Source organism: Crinia signifera, chromosome 7 (genome assembly GCF_055691185.1).
Source record: "Crinia signifera chromosome 7, ASM5569118v1, whole genome shotgun sequence".
Taxonomy (NCBI): domain Eukaryota; kingdom Metazoa; phylum Chordata; class Amphibia; order Anura; family Myobatrachidae; genus Crinia; species Crinia signifera.
In genome coordinates this window covers 90635535-90649711 of record NC_139223.1, presented here as the reverse complement: position 1 = coordinate 90649711, position 14177 = coordinate 90635535, and the positions used below count along the sequence as shown (strand labels likewise).

General features: G+C 47.5%; 1 protein-coding gene across 4 annotated transcripts in view; it reads right to left on the bottom strand.

The window, feature by feature from the left end:
* MYO1B (myosin IB) overlaps positions 1-14177 on the bottom strand; it is a 299289-nt gene that overhangs the window by 246968 nt on the left and 38144 nt on the right. The gene's annotated exons all lie outside the window — the stretch shown is intronic.

Below are 14177 nucleotides of genomic sequence, written 5' to 3'. Positions count from 1 at the left end.
CTGCAGAGAGGTCCAGAAGGATTAGGATTGAACAGTCTCCTCTATCCCTTGCATTTAGAAGATCATTGAGCACACATACCAGAGCTGTTTCTGTGCTATGTCTTCTCCTTAATCATGACTGGAATGGATCATAAATGTCATGGGTTGACAGGTAGGTCTCTAGTTGAGTTGCAACCACTTTCAGAGATCTACTAGATGCTAGATCACCAACAGCAATTAAAAGGAAATAATTTGTAACACACTAAAAGTGGATAGTCACAATGTAATAGTTAAGCTGCTTTCAATAATCAATAATAATTGTTCATATCTTTCAATGATAGCCTACCCCTATTAGTATGTGGACAACCCCTTTGTATGCGACTTTCTCCATTAAAATTCATCTTATTTCCAAAACAGAGCAAATAAGAAATACAAAAAACAGAGCTAATAAGAAAGTACAACTGGGCCTGATTCACATCCAGTTGTACTTCTTTGAGACTTTACAACTGGTGGCGGTGGTGTATGGGGAGGCCGCCCAAATCAGGAGAAGGCCACCTGCTCTCTGGGTCCCTCCCCATGCAGTGCCTGTAATAATTTGTGGGCACGTCACTAAAGTGCGGGCGCTTCGCTGCACAGTGAAGTGCTCGCACATGATCAGCTGCTCCCTGGCTGTGTAGCCTAGCTGCAAAGCCAGGCACAAGACATTGATGTTTAAAGTAGCAGCAGCTGCATGTGAGGTTACACAGCCCTCACGGCACCCCTCAGTCTAACCAGGGCACCTCTGCCTTTTCAGAAAACACTGGGACCTGCGGCCCTGGTCAGAACTTAAACTGCGATAGCCAAGCGATTTCAGTTCCCCTGCTCAGATCTCCAAAAATCCCAATCTGTGATTTTAAGAGATCTGCGATCCAATCTGAATAAGGCCCACTGGGGAAGATGTATTAAGCCTGGAGATGAGATAATCTGGAGATAAAGTGAAAGGAGATAGAGCACCAGCCAATCAACTGTGTTTGAAATATAACAGTTGGGAGTTGATTGGCTGGTGCTTGATCTCCTTTCACTTTATCTCCAGTTTATCTCTTCTCCAGGCTTTATACATCTGCCCCACTGTACCTTTGCATTTCATATGCAGTTGTAGTCTCAGAATGTAGGCATGCCGCATATCATTTTAATCAACAGAAGCTACTTGTGCGTCCTCTACAAATATGACCCTTTTTAGTGGACAAAGTAAAAAATTTGCTAGGCACTACCAAGACTAGAAGGGTTGTTTAACCCTTTGAGTGCCAAGTGAGTTTGTCAAAATTGGTATGAAAATTGGCAAGCAATCCTTTGTATTCATCATAATGACCAGTAAACATTTTTATTTCAATTTATATTACAAAATGTGAGTGACACTAGCATTTTTTGTCCAATATTTTGCATATCTCTCAGAGATGTTGGCCTTCATATTTTGTGTATCTCTCACAGAGATGATGACACTCAGAAGGTTAATACAAAAGAAGGCTAAATTTATATTGTCACATCTGTAATATCCATGATCATTTGTGTTTAAGGATGTGCTACTATTCTTTAGACTACACATGTTTTTGAAATTAATTCTGTGGTAATACAGGATTATGCAGATTCTATTTAAAGAAATTTTAACATAACCCCCACCCCTTAGTCCTGTACAAACTAGTAAAAAAAGTATACAGATATGCAGCGCTATATTATATAATTAAAGTGCAAGATTGCAGATTTGAGCATATGAGGCACTGTGGGGCTGGACATTCCTCCCCTTACAGCGAATGGGAACTCTACTCCTTAAATTATTGTCCGACATCATTTTTCCTGTCTGGAAAAACAGGTGCATACTAGGAACGGAATCGGTATGAAATCCCGACACTTAAAATCCCGACAAGGTCAAAATACCGACAAGGTCAAAATACCGACATTTAGACATGTACAGGTGAAACAGTCAACATGACTTTGTCGACAGGTCACGAGGTCGACATGGTTTTTTTCACTGTTTTTTTTTTTTACCTGAATGTCGACACGGTCGACATGGACACAGTTGAAATTGAACCGCAGCCGCTCGCGATGCTTCAGGCACGGTGCCTCGCTGCGCTCGGCACACTATTTTATTCTCCCGCCACGCCCTAGTGCAGGGGTGGGGAACCTTTTTTTGTGCCAAGGGCCAATTGTATGGTGGAAAAATCCTTCGGGGGCCATATGTAAAAATTCTCTTACAAATTGTCCTGCTGTCGCCGTCCCATGTTCTGGCGGCTGCCACTGAATAGGACTGACAGTCTCTGGTTGCTGTTAATTAAGAGGAATCTCGCAAGAACTAGCAACCTCTCGCAAGAAGTTCCCTGTACTTGACTCCCGGCAAAGCTGCCGGGTGGGTAGGAGGGCCACTCAGACCAGCTACGGGGGCCTCATACGGCCCCCGGGCCTGAGGTTCCCCACCACTGCCCTAGTGGATGGTAGGGCATGAAATACCTCCTGTCGGCACATGTCGGTTCAAAAAACAGTGAAAAAAAACCATGTCGACCTCACGACCTGTCGACACAAAGTCATGTTGACTGTTTCACCTGTACATTCTATATGTCGGTAATTTGACCTTGTCGGGGTTTTAAATGTCAGGATTTTGTCCTGGTCGTGATTTTGTCCTTGTCGGTATTATGATCCTGTCGGGATTTTGACTGCATCCCCTAGGAACAGACTATTAAAGCTCAGGGAGCACATATTCTTAATGGTTTATGATCTAGTAACATATTGTTCATGATTAATTATATATCTTCATTATTTTATTACTATTGTTGAGAATTCTCATATATTAAAATGCATTCTATGTGAAGTCAATCCAATCTTGTTCTTTAATTACATAATATAGAGCTGCATGCATATCTGTATCTTTTTTTACATGTCCCAAAACGCAGCTTTAAATGATCAGTAAACCCAATGTACTGGATCCTGGTAAGGCCTTTTAAAGTTTATCTATGTACAAAAAAACCTTAAATGTAAAACCTTACACAAACAAGCCAGGCACGTGTAGCGGTTAATCTTATTTGATAGCCACTGCCCGTCTGGTCACTCACCTAAAAAAGGCAGAAATATCCTTTGAACCGAATGTAAACAGTGAAAGTGTAACTTGTGAATGCTATTAACATTAGTAAAGGTCTATGCTAGAAATCACAATCTACCCAGGTGCCATGTTTCATACCCGCCCTATATTACGAGAGCCTAATGCTGCTCTATCAGGGGAATTCAAGTGTTTTGCGCACCAGCTGCCACTAGATGTCACCCGACTGAGCCAGTCAAGTGTTGTTCTATTCAGTAACACACAGCAGCTGGCGCTAACAGTATCATTAGGGTGTTCCATAATTTTGGTGGGTTGGTAATCAGTTACAGATAAAAGTTTTCCCATTTAAGGTAACCACATGAGCTTGCACAGTCAGGTCCATACACACTGGGTGATTATGCCCAGCGTGTATGGACAGCAATGACCACGGTCATTGCTGCTTTCCCCCTGCCTTGTGCTGTCAACCGGGGGGGACGGACGGCTTTGCACAGCGCAGCGCTATGCAAAGCCGTCCACAAAGCCGCTCATCTGCTGGTAATACCAGCACATAAGCCGCTTTTCCAGCAATGAGCACGCATCACCGCTCATCGACGGACCGTACACACTGGGCAACTTTGAGCTGAAGTCATTTAAACTTGGTGTTTTGAGCGGCTTTCAGCATAAATTCGCCAAGTGTGTATAGGCCTTTAGTTATATCAGGGTTTGTGAGAAATGTGTAGCTGGCCAGCAGGACTCTCTATCGACAAGTGCAGATTTTCACAATGCAAGGGACACTGGCAGGATCTAACATTCCATGCAACATCCAGGGCATGATATCCTTAAGGCCCCCATACACTAGTATAACTTGTCCTAAGGACAAGTCGGACCAGTTTGCCCTTGAGAGCCGCCGGCAGCTCCTCGGGAGGCTCACTTACAATTTGGCACTTGATGTGCCAAATTTACATGCAATAAATCACATGCGATTTATTGCATGTAAATGCCCAGGGAGCTGGCAGGGGCGGGCACCGGCGTCTGTGTGAGGCGGCTGGGGGTCCCTGCGGTGGCTGGGCAGTCAGCGGTGGGGTCCCTGCGGCGGATGGGCAGTCAGTAGCGGGGTCCCTGGAGAGGATGGGAACTAGTAGCGGTATTGGCCGGCCGTTTATTGGCTGAGAGAAATCGCTCAGCCAATCCGATGGATGGCCGCTGATTGGCTGAGAAAATCCGCTCAGCCAATAAATGGCAGGCCAGACCCGCTGCCCGCCCCCCAGACTCCGCCGCTGCACATAGGTGTGTGCCAGCGGTGCTTCACTGCTGGCACACACCTGGGATCGGACCCAATATATGCTAAAAAGCACCCACAATGTGCCACTGATGGGTCCGATCCGATAAATGTGATTAATGTGCAGCCTGTCCGACCTTCCAACTCCAACCCGATGCGCACGGGCCGCGCATCGAGCCGGACGGGTTGTCTGCACATGCGATTTGGGATGATTCCACGGCCCGATCCATCCAAATCGGGTGAAATCGGGCCCAAAACACATAGTGTATGGGGGCCTTTGATAACTTCTAACTGAACTGCTGCAAGACTGACCATAAGACAACACATGCAACTGCGGGAGCAGGCAAATAGGGCATACACACTAAGGGCCAGATGTATCAAGCTTGAAAAGTGATAAAGTGGAAATTGATAAGCATCCAGCCAATCAGCTCCAGCCTGTCATTTTTTTAAACCCAGCCTGTGACATGACAGGTAGGAGCTGATTGGCTGGCTGTTTATCACTCTCCATTGTATCACTTTGCGAAGCTTGATACATCTGGCCCTTAATGAGAAGCCGAAGTTGTGTGTACCCACCGTAAAAAGGCATAAAGGGCTGCAATCAGAACTAGTGCAAGAAAAATAGAACACAGGGACTCGAACCTACCCTTCCTCCCAGCACCATGACATAACGAAAATGCTGCCACCCTTAAGTAATCCACCACAGTATTCTGTGAGAGCCGTGGAGCTAGTCTAATGTGTGTACACTATCACTCATTCTCTGCTCACCTGCCAGAAATGAGCTGCTCTATGCCTTCAGGAGGCCGGGACTGTATATACAGGTGTGGCCACAACCTTGGTTGCCAGCTGACAGACTGCAGCACTTTCTGTGCCTGCAGTCAGGGCCGGCGCTACCCACTCAGCAGCTCCTGCAAAGCAGGGAGGCGCCATGCTGAAAAGGCGCTGTCTCCCTTCCTGCTCTGGTAAAGCTGCCTCAGCCCTCACTGTCACTGCCTCCTGCACGCCGCCCGTAGCACCTGTCTGACAGCGGGCGGCAGTATGGAGAGGCTGAGCAGCTCCCTGCACCCACTGTCCTCCTGCGACCTGCCCCCTCTTCCTCACGAACACTTGCGCTGAGGCATGTAGCGCTGTCTGTGAATGCCTGGATGACATGTCCTGTCCAGATCCTCCCCCTACCCATTGCTCCCTGCGCCTGTCAGCTGTCAATCAAATGACGAACAAGCAGCAGCGCCGCCTCCCCTTCCTTCCCTCTTCTCAGTGTGCTGTGCCAGTGCCACTGCCAGTCCTCAACACTCCGCCCCCTCTATCTCCTCCCCTCTTCTTCCATCTCCTCCTTCTCTTTCCTCCTTTCCCCCTCAGTCATGAGAGGGGTGTAATGTGCTGCACATACTTTTTGTACTGCTTTCGGATCGCATTGCACACACATTGCATGCATGCTGTGCGATGCGATCTAGCCCATAACGTATGCTATTCTCCCAGCGTGTATGGGCACCTTTAGTGCCTGCAACATTTTGCGGACACAGCACTGAGATGCATACATGTACATGCACCCGAGATCCTCCATAGGATCGCATGTTGCATATACTCCCACAATCGGGCTGCAGCTTGTTGGCAATGTGAAAGGGCGCAAAATGTATGGTTTGCAGGCGGGCGCCGTACACCCTAGCACCGGCCCTGCCTGCAGTGAAGAGCCATGAGCAAGAGGGGGGAACTGTACCTCAGAATATGCTGCAGTAAATCCTAGTCTCCTCCTTGGGCTTATTTGCATCACTTTGAATGCAATTCTTAAAAACAAACAAAAAAACAAAACATAGATTGTGTAGGGTCACCTTGTCAATCCAGTCCACCCTAGGCAGTCACCGGCCCTTTACTGCTGTAACCCCTGTACACCCTGATGGCAGCCCTGTTGACATAGTAATCTTTTTTTCACTGAAGGGACCATTTTAAAGTACAACAGTATGTTTATTCATTTACTATGCACAGAATAAGGGTTATTTAGTAAAACTATTCCTTTTAAATCTTTTTGGAACTCTTGAATCCCTACCAAAAGGCAACACAAGACATTTGTTTCCACAAAGTTTTACTAAATTGCAAGCAACCACTAACGTCTCATAATTACCTCAGATTTTCAATCAATTTTTATTGACGTCTGATAATGAACAGCTTATGACTTATAGTCTAGCGCCATTGAGATTTTCCCAATAATGTAGGACTAACTCAAAAGAAGTAATACAGCGCAGCTAAAGAGGATGGAATAAAACCCTAGATTTCCTCTTGCCACTACAGATCAATAGCTTTTTTTTTTTTTTACTTCTATACACCCCTTCCTTTCCCAGGCACCAGAACCAAAGGAAATGCTGCAATGTAGAAGAGACATAGGGACCAGATTCTCTAAGCTTCAAAAGTGATAACATGGACAGTAATAAACAGCCAGCCAATCAGCTTCTGCCTGACATTTTTCATAGGTAGTCTGTGACATGGCAGGTAGGAGCTGATTGGCTGGCTGCTTATCACTCTCCATTTGATCACTTTTGAAGCTTAGAGAATCTGGCCCATAAACAGTAACAAAGCATATGCAGCACCTGCAGCGGGGAAATGCTATGCCACATCAAGCCGCTCAGTTAGATTCTATGACCTGCTGGAGTAAATATACCCACGAGCATGGCGATGGGGCCGCACAAATCCCCAGGAATGTTTTACATGGCAACAATGATTACAGCTACATCTGTATGGCTCATTGAGATCCTTGCTGAATAACCCCCAAATTATGGAAATACCAAAAATTACCTCTCCAATGTTCTGCACACCAATGTATTTTTTTCATTTTGTTCAAAACCACTTTAGTCTTCACATACACAAAAGACATAAATTGTAGATTACCTCAGCAAAAGGATGGCCACTTAAGATCATCAAATATTACATGGAACATTGCTTGTTTTTATACTGATACCTTTAAGCCCTTTGCAAGGCTATGCCGTGTGACAAACTGCATAATAATTTTAACAACTAGACAGCAGGGAGGAAGAATATTTTACTGGCAAAGAACCTGACAAGTACAGTAGTAAAACATACAACCAGTGGTGCAAGTAGAATTTTTTTCTTGGTGGTACTGATAGCCTCCACCAAAAATGGGCGTGGCCATGTGTCATGAGGGGGGCGTAGTCACACAAAGCTAGAGGAGTGACTAAATGACAATAGTGGCATGGCATCAGGAGACAGGGAATGAGAAACAGGGAATGGCTGGGGGTGGGTTGGCTCTTGCTTGGGGGAGAGCCGGGCAGCTTGTGCTTACAATTGTGAAACCTGCTCTTCATGCTGCCGGCGCCGCTGATGCCTGTCAGTGTGACAGGCTAAATCAGCAGTAACCGGTAGCTGCATACAGCACCAATCATAACGCTGGGTGGGCGTGCTGCGGATGCATTATATTTAGACTTAAAATAAAAATAGAATTGACAGTGGGTCAGGGGGTAAGTGGTACTGCGTACCTGCAACATATTTCTTACAGGTACTCCGTACCACACAGTACCCCCTTACTTGCAACACTGCATACAACATATATTAAATATAATAAGGTTCAACACAGTGTAGGCTATATAAATGCAACTCCAATTGTAAAGCGCAACGTAATATGCTGCACTATATAAGAAACTGTAAAAACTGTAAATAAATAAATAAATAAGAATAAGAATATCAGTACAAAGCAAGGACACATTTTGCTCAAATAGACATTTTGGAGGGATGTTGTAAATTACAAACCCTTTGTCATTTAATCACATTTGACTGCACTATTCATCCCAGCTCCAGAAAATTTGACCATTCCAATTTAAGGGGGAGAGCTGGAACAAACCTTGGGAGACACAGGGTGAAATTTAATAGGATGAGAGATTCAGAAAGTGAGACGATTGTTAAGAAATCTCCATTTTTTTTTTTCTTCTTTAAAGCGGCAATCATTTACACTGCAAAACCAGTTTAATTTTGAAGTGTAAATGATTACCGCTTTAAAAAAAACTGGAGATTTCTTACCAAATTTCTGACTTTGTGAATCTCTGATCCTAATAAATTTCTGTTATTTTCGGTTATTCTGATTCACTCGGAAAGGCACAATCACTGTCTAATAGACAAAACCATATGCTCTGCAGGATTGTGCCTTTCTGAGTGAATCAGAATAACCCCCATAATGTGGAGAAGTTGTCCACAGCAGCCATCTAGCAAGAGTCTATACATTGACAGTACAAGTGGAGAAGTTGACCCACATGGAGTGGATTAACCTTCCTGGTTTTTTTGCAGCCAAAAACGCTAAAGTCATGGGAGTGTCCATTTAGACCCTGGCTACTGTGTAAATCTGGATCCACCCCATAAGCAATATAGTTAATGATTTCCGAAGAAATCCCAGGCAAACAATATAGTGCATACACACTGAAAGATGTGGTTAACAATATTGTTCAGTGATGTCACCTACACCGCTCAGAACATTCAGTCGTAGGCATTTTAGTAAATGTACCCCTTAAAAATGTTGTGATAATGTTGTTACAATAGTTATGTAAATTACCATTTCCTGCGAAATGCAAGTTTTAGATCTTCTAACTATAGATAAGGGTAGGGGTGTAGCCAGAACTTTTGGGCCCCATAGCAACATTCTGAAGGGGCCCTTTTCCCAATACTTCAACCTCTCAGCAGCAGTTGTCAATTTTATGCCTCACAGAAGTCATAGCCACCAAAAACAAAAAAAAGGGGGGGGGGGGCAGGTGCCAGCTACCCAGGCCCTGGTCTGATAAAAAGGCCCAGCTTCCGTACCCCCTTACCAAATCGCAGCATGACCTTTCATACTGTCAGCTCAGAACACGCAGTAGTAAGGCATAAACTTTATTAATAAAGACCTGCTAGTTAGAACCACCACTGTCACTTCCAATTGGATTTTTGAGGATAGTCCTCTGCAGTTGATAGTGATTATTTCATTAAACTTAGTAACTTATAATTTAGTGCCAATTTGTTAGCTGTATGGAAGGTTGTACTAGAGGTTGCAGAATCCCAGGGGCAGCACAGTGACTGTCTCTCAGCCCCTATATCTGGCTAGCAGGTTGCTTATAAAAGGCACCCTGCAGCTAGTAGCGCTACTGCAGTGCTGCCTGGAGCACCCATCAAGAGATTCCAGGCGTACATCGTGCAGTGTGTATAGCCGAAAGGAATATGCGGCCACCTGTACACTTTTCCTGTTGGTGGCTTCACTACTTGCGAGACGTCACATTTCAGAGGCAGAATAGGGTGGACTGTTCCGGCCTGGCGGTTCTATTGAGGGAAGTAAAATAGGATTTTAATACCTACCAGTAAATCCTTTTCACTGAATTCAGATGGGGTACTGAGGTCTTATAACCTTGGGGATTAGAGGGTATCCGACAGGAGACAGGCACATAACATTTTATTCAACCAGGGTGTGCTGGCTCCTCCCCTCTATATCCCCCTACTAGCCAGTTAAGAAACTGTGCCCGAAGGAAGGATAACGTATGTGAGGTAGGAACTAATCATTAAGATAACATGGTGAGATTTGCACCAGCACACCACAACACACACACACACACAATAACTCTCTCAACTAGACGTAGTTAACCCCGTCATTGTGTTACTTAGAAACATAAATGTATTCTTATGGAGCAATTTTGTCACCAAAACTCAGCTGCTCCTAAACAGGTCAACGGACCTATAACTTATCAGAAAGCCAAAAATTGCAATTAGCAGAAAGGCAATAACAGGATAACAACCTGTGCAACAGAGCCCCGCACTGAGGCGGGCGCTCAGTACCCCATCTGAATTCAGTGAAAAGGATTTACCGGTAGGTATTAAAATCCTATTTTCACCTTCATTCAGGATGGGGTACTGAGGTCTTATAACCTTGGGGAGGTCCCAAAGCTTCCAGAAAGGGCGGGAACGTGCGGAGCCTGTTGCAACACTGCCTGCCCAAACTGGGTATCATCACTGGCAACAGTGTCAAACTTGTAAAATTTGACGAAGGCATGTTGACCAGACCAGGTGGCAGCTCTACATAGCTGCAATGCTGACACACCCCGAGCAGCCGCCCAGGATGCTCCTACGGCTCTAGTAGAGTGGGCTCTCACTGAAGCTGGCATAGTCAGATGTGCTGACACATATGCTTGCTGTATAGTAGAACGAATCCATCTAGCAATTGATTGCTTCGATGCTGGGCATCCCTTCTTTTGTGCGTCATACAACACAAAGAGACACTCCGTCTTACGGATCCTTGATGTTCGTCTCACGTAGATCTGCAGGATTCTAGCCACATCAAGTGACTCAGGAATATCCTTATGACCTGAGCAAGAAGGAACCACAATCGGTTGGTTCATATGGAACGCCGAGACCACTTTTGGCAGGAACTGCTGTCTTGTCCGAAGTTCCGCCCTGTTTTGATGGAAAATCAAGTAAGGGCTCTTACAAGAGAGAGCACCAAGCTCAGAAACTCTTCTGGCCGAGGCCAGAGCCAGTAGTGTCACCGTCTTCCAGGTGAGGTATTTTAAATCAATGGAGTCCGCTGGTTCAAACCAGGCTGACTGCAGAAAATCCAGGACCACATCTAGGTCCCAGGGCGCCGTTGGCGCCACAAATGGAGGCTGTATCCTCAAGACTCCTTGTAGAAAAGTCTGGACTTCAGGGTAGACCGTCAGCTTTTTCTGAAAAAAGACAGAAAGAGCCGATATTTGAACCTTTAGAGACCCCAGCCAGAGTCCCTTCTCAATGCCCACCTGCAGGAAGAGCAGGAAACGGTCCAATTTGAAGTCTGCTGGCGGAAAGCTCATGTGTTCGCACCAGGACACATATCTACGCCAGATCTTATGGTAGTGCGAGGCTGTCACTGCCTTCCTGGCCTGGGTCATGGTGTTTATGACCGAGGAATGAAATCCTTTCAGAGCTACAGATGGGTCTGTTCCCATCTTGGCAGGGGATGGCGCTGGCGTCGCCAGCCGCCATCCCCCGCCAGCGCCATGGCGATCGTGAGAAGGGGACGCGCGCGCACGAGAGGCGCGCGCGTCCCCTTCCGACGGCGCTTCCATACGATTCCCCGGGTCCCCGCCGGCTTGCCGGTGGTAACCCGGGGTCCCCGCCGCCTGCCCGCACCCCCCCTAACCCCCCCCCTAACCCTGTCCGTCTCCCTGAGGCGGGGACGGACAGGGTTTTCGTCGCGCTAGCGACGGAGACTGAGACGCGGCGTACATTCTGGCGACCCGCCAGCAAGGATAGGAATAGGCACATACTGTAAGATGTTCCGCTCAATCTCCAGGCCGTCAAACGAAGACGCCCTAAGTCCTGGTAGACGAAGGGGCCTTGTACCAGAAGGTCTCTTCTTAGAGGCAGCCGCCACGGGTCTTCTATCAGCATGTTTTGCAGACTTGCGTACCATGCTCTCCTGGGCCAATCCGGTGCTATTAGGATTGCCTGCACCCGCTGATGTCTGATCCTCTGTAACACTCTCCCCAATAGTGGGAGGGGCGGGAATAGGTATACTAGGTCGTATGCCCAGTCCGCTGTCAGAGCATCTGTTGCCTCTGCTTGAGGATCTCTTGTCCTTGAGCAATACCTTACCACCTTGTGGTTGGTCCTTGAGGCCATTAAGTCTATCTGTGGGAGCCCCCACAGATCTACAATGCTTCCGAACACCTGAGGATGAAGACTCCATTCCCCGAGGTGGAGGTCGTGACGACTCAGGAAGTCCGCCTCCCAGTTGTCCACCCCGGGTATGAAGATGGCAGATATTGCCACAGCATGTGTCTCTGCCCAGGTCAGAATCTTGAAAGCTTCTCTCATGCACGCTCTGCTCTTCGTGCCGCCTTGGCGGTTTATGTAAGCAACAGTCGTTGCGTTGTCTGACTGGACTTGTATCGCCTGATGCTCCAGGAGGGAGTGAGCCTCTAGAAGAGCATAGTGTACTGCCCTCAGCTCCAAGATGTTTATGTGGAGCTGAGTTTCCAAGTAGGACCACCTGCCCTGGAATCGCATTCCTTGTGCAACCGCCCCCCAGCCGTGGAGGCTGGCATCCGTGGTCAGCAAGATCCAGTTCTGGATCCCGAATATCCTCCCCGCCAGGAGATTTGGCGTATGTAACCACCACTGTAGAGACTGCCTTGCCTTGACAGACAGGCGAATCAACCTGTGCATGTGGATGTGGGAGCCCGACCACTTGCTCAACAGGTCCCACTGGAAAGTTCGAGAGTGGAGCCTCCCGAACTGCAGAGCCTCGAAAGAGGCCACCATAGTTCCCATCAGTCTGATGCAGAGGTAGACCGAGACTCTTTCTGGGGCTAGCACCTCCCCCAACAGCTGGCGTATCACTGCAATTTTTTCCCTTGGAAGAAATACCCTTTTCTCCACCGTGTCCAAAATCATCCCCAAAAACTGAAGACGTTGGGACGGAATTAGTGAAGATTTTGGTATATTTAGGATCCATCCGTGTTGGGACAGGAGCTGCCTTGTTGTCTCTACGGCCCCCAGCAGCTTGGACACTGATACTGCCTTCAGCAACAAGTCGTCCAAGTATGGGATGATGTTTATCCCTTGAGTCCTTAGTAAGGACATCATCTCCGCCATCACCTTGGTGAAGACTCGTGGGGCCGTTGAAAGCCCAAACGGTAGGGCTTGGAACTGAAATTGTTCCTCCAGGATTGCAAATCTCAGGAAGGCTTGGTGTGGGGCCCACACCGGTATGTGGAGGTACGCGTCCTTCACATCGATGGACGCTAGATATTCCCCCTCCTCCAGCCCTGCAATCACTGCTCTCAGGGATTCCATTTGGAATTTGAACACCCTCAAGTAGGGGTTCAGGGACTTTAAGTTTAAGATGGGTCGAACCGACCCGTCTGGTTTTGGAACCAGAAACAGGTTTGAAAAATAACCCTTGTTCCTTTCTGCAGCTGGTACTGGTATGATGACCTGTGCTAGGACCAGCTTTTGCACAGCTTGTCTGAGGATTCTGCGATCCTCTGCTGCTGCAGGGAGTCCCGACCTGAAATATCTCTGGGGGGGTGGTCTTTCGAACTCCAGCCTGTAACCGTGTGAAATAATGGCCCTGACCCAAGGGTCTAGGGCGGATGCATCCCACACGTGACTGAAGAACCTCAGTCTTGCCCCCACCGCGGGAAAATCCCGAGGTGGGAGTGGCCCGTCATGCAGCGGGCTTAGGTGTAGCTGCACTTGTGCTACGGTCTCTTGTAGCAGCAGTTGCTGCCTTCCTAGGCTTACCTCTGGCGCCTCTATTGGCGGTGGAGCCTCCCCTGGCCCTGGACCGGAATCTAGAGGTCCGAAAGGACTGCTGTGTACTCCCTGTTGAAGGGCGTCTTACCAGGGTGGAGGCTGATGGGAGGAAAGTGGACTTACCAGCCGTAGCCTTTGATATTAAATCATCCAGTTCACTCCCAAAGAGTCTATCCCCTGTGAAGGGTAGGCTCTCCACACTGCGTTTTTAATCCGCGTCAGCGACCCACTGCCGCAACCACAGGGCCCTGCGGGCCGACACAGCCATGGCCGAGTTCCGGGCATTAATTGCACCCAACTCCTTTTGTGCTTCGCACATCATCTTTGCTGTGTCCTGTATGTGGCGTAGCTTTTCAGCTACCGTAGGCACATCCATGTCAAGCAACAGGCCTTCTTGTATCTGGCCTGCCCATGTGAAGATGGCTTTTGCCATCCAGCAACTAGCAAGCACCGGGCGTTGGGATGCCCCGCTGGCTGTATACATAGCCTTTACTGTGCTATCTAGTTTCCTATCTACCGCCTCCTTTAAGGTAGAGGTACCTGGGACTGGGAGCACCACCTTTTTTGAGAGGCGGGACACCGAAGCGTCCACTACAGGGGGTTCCTCCCACACCTTCCTGCCCG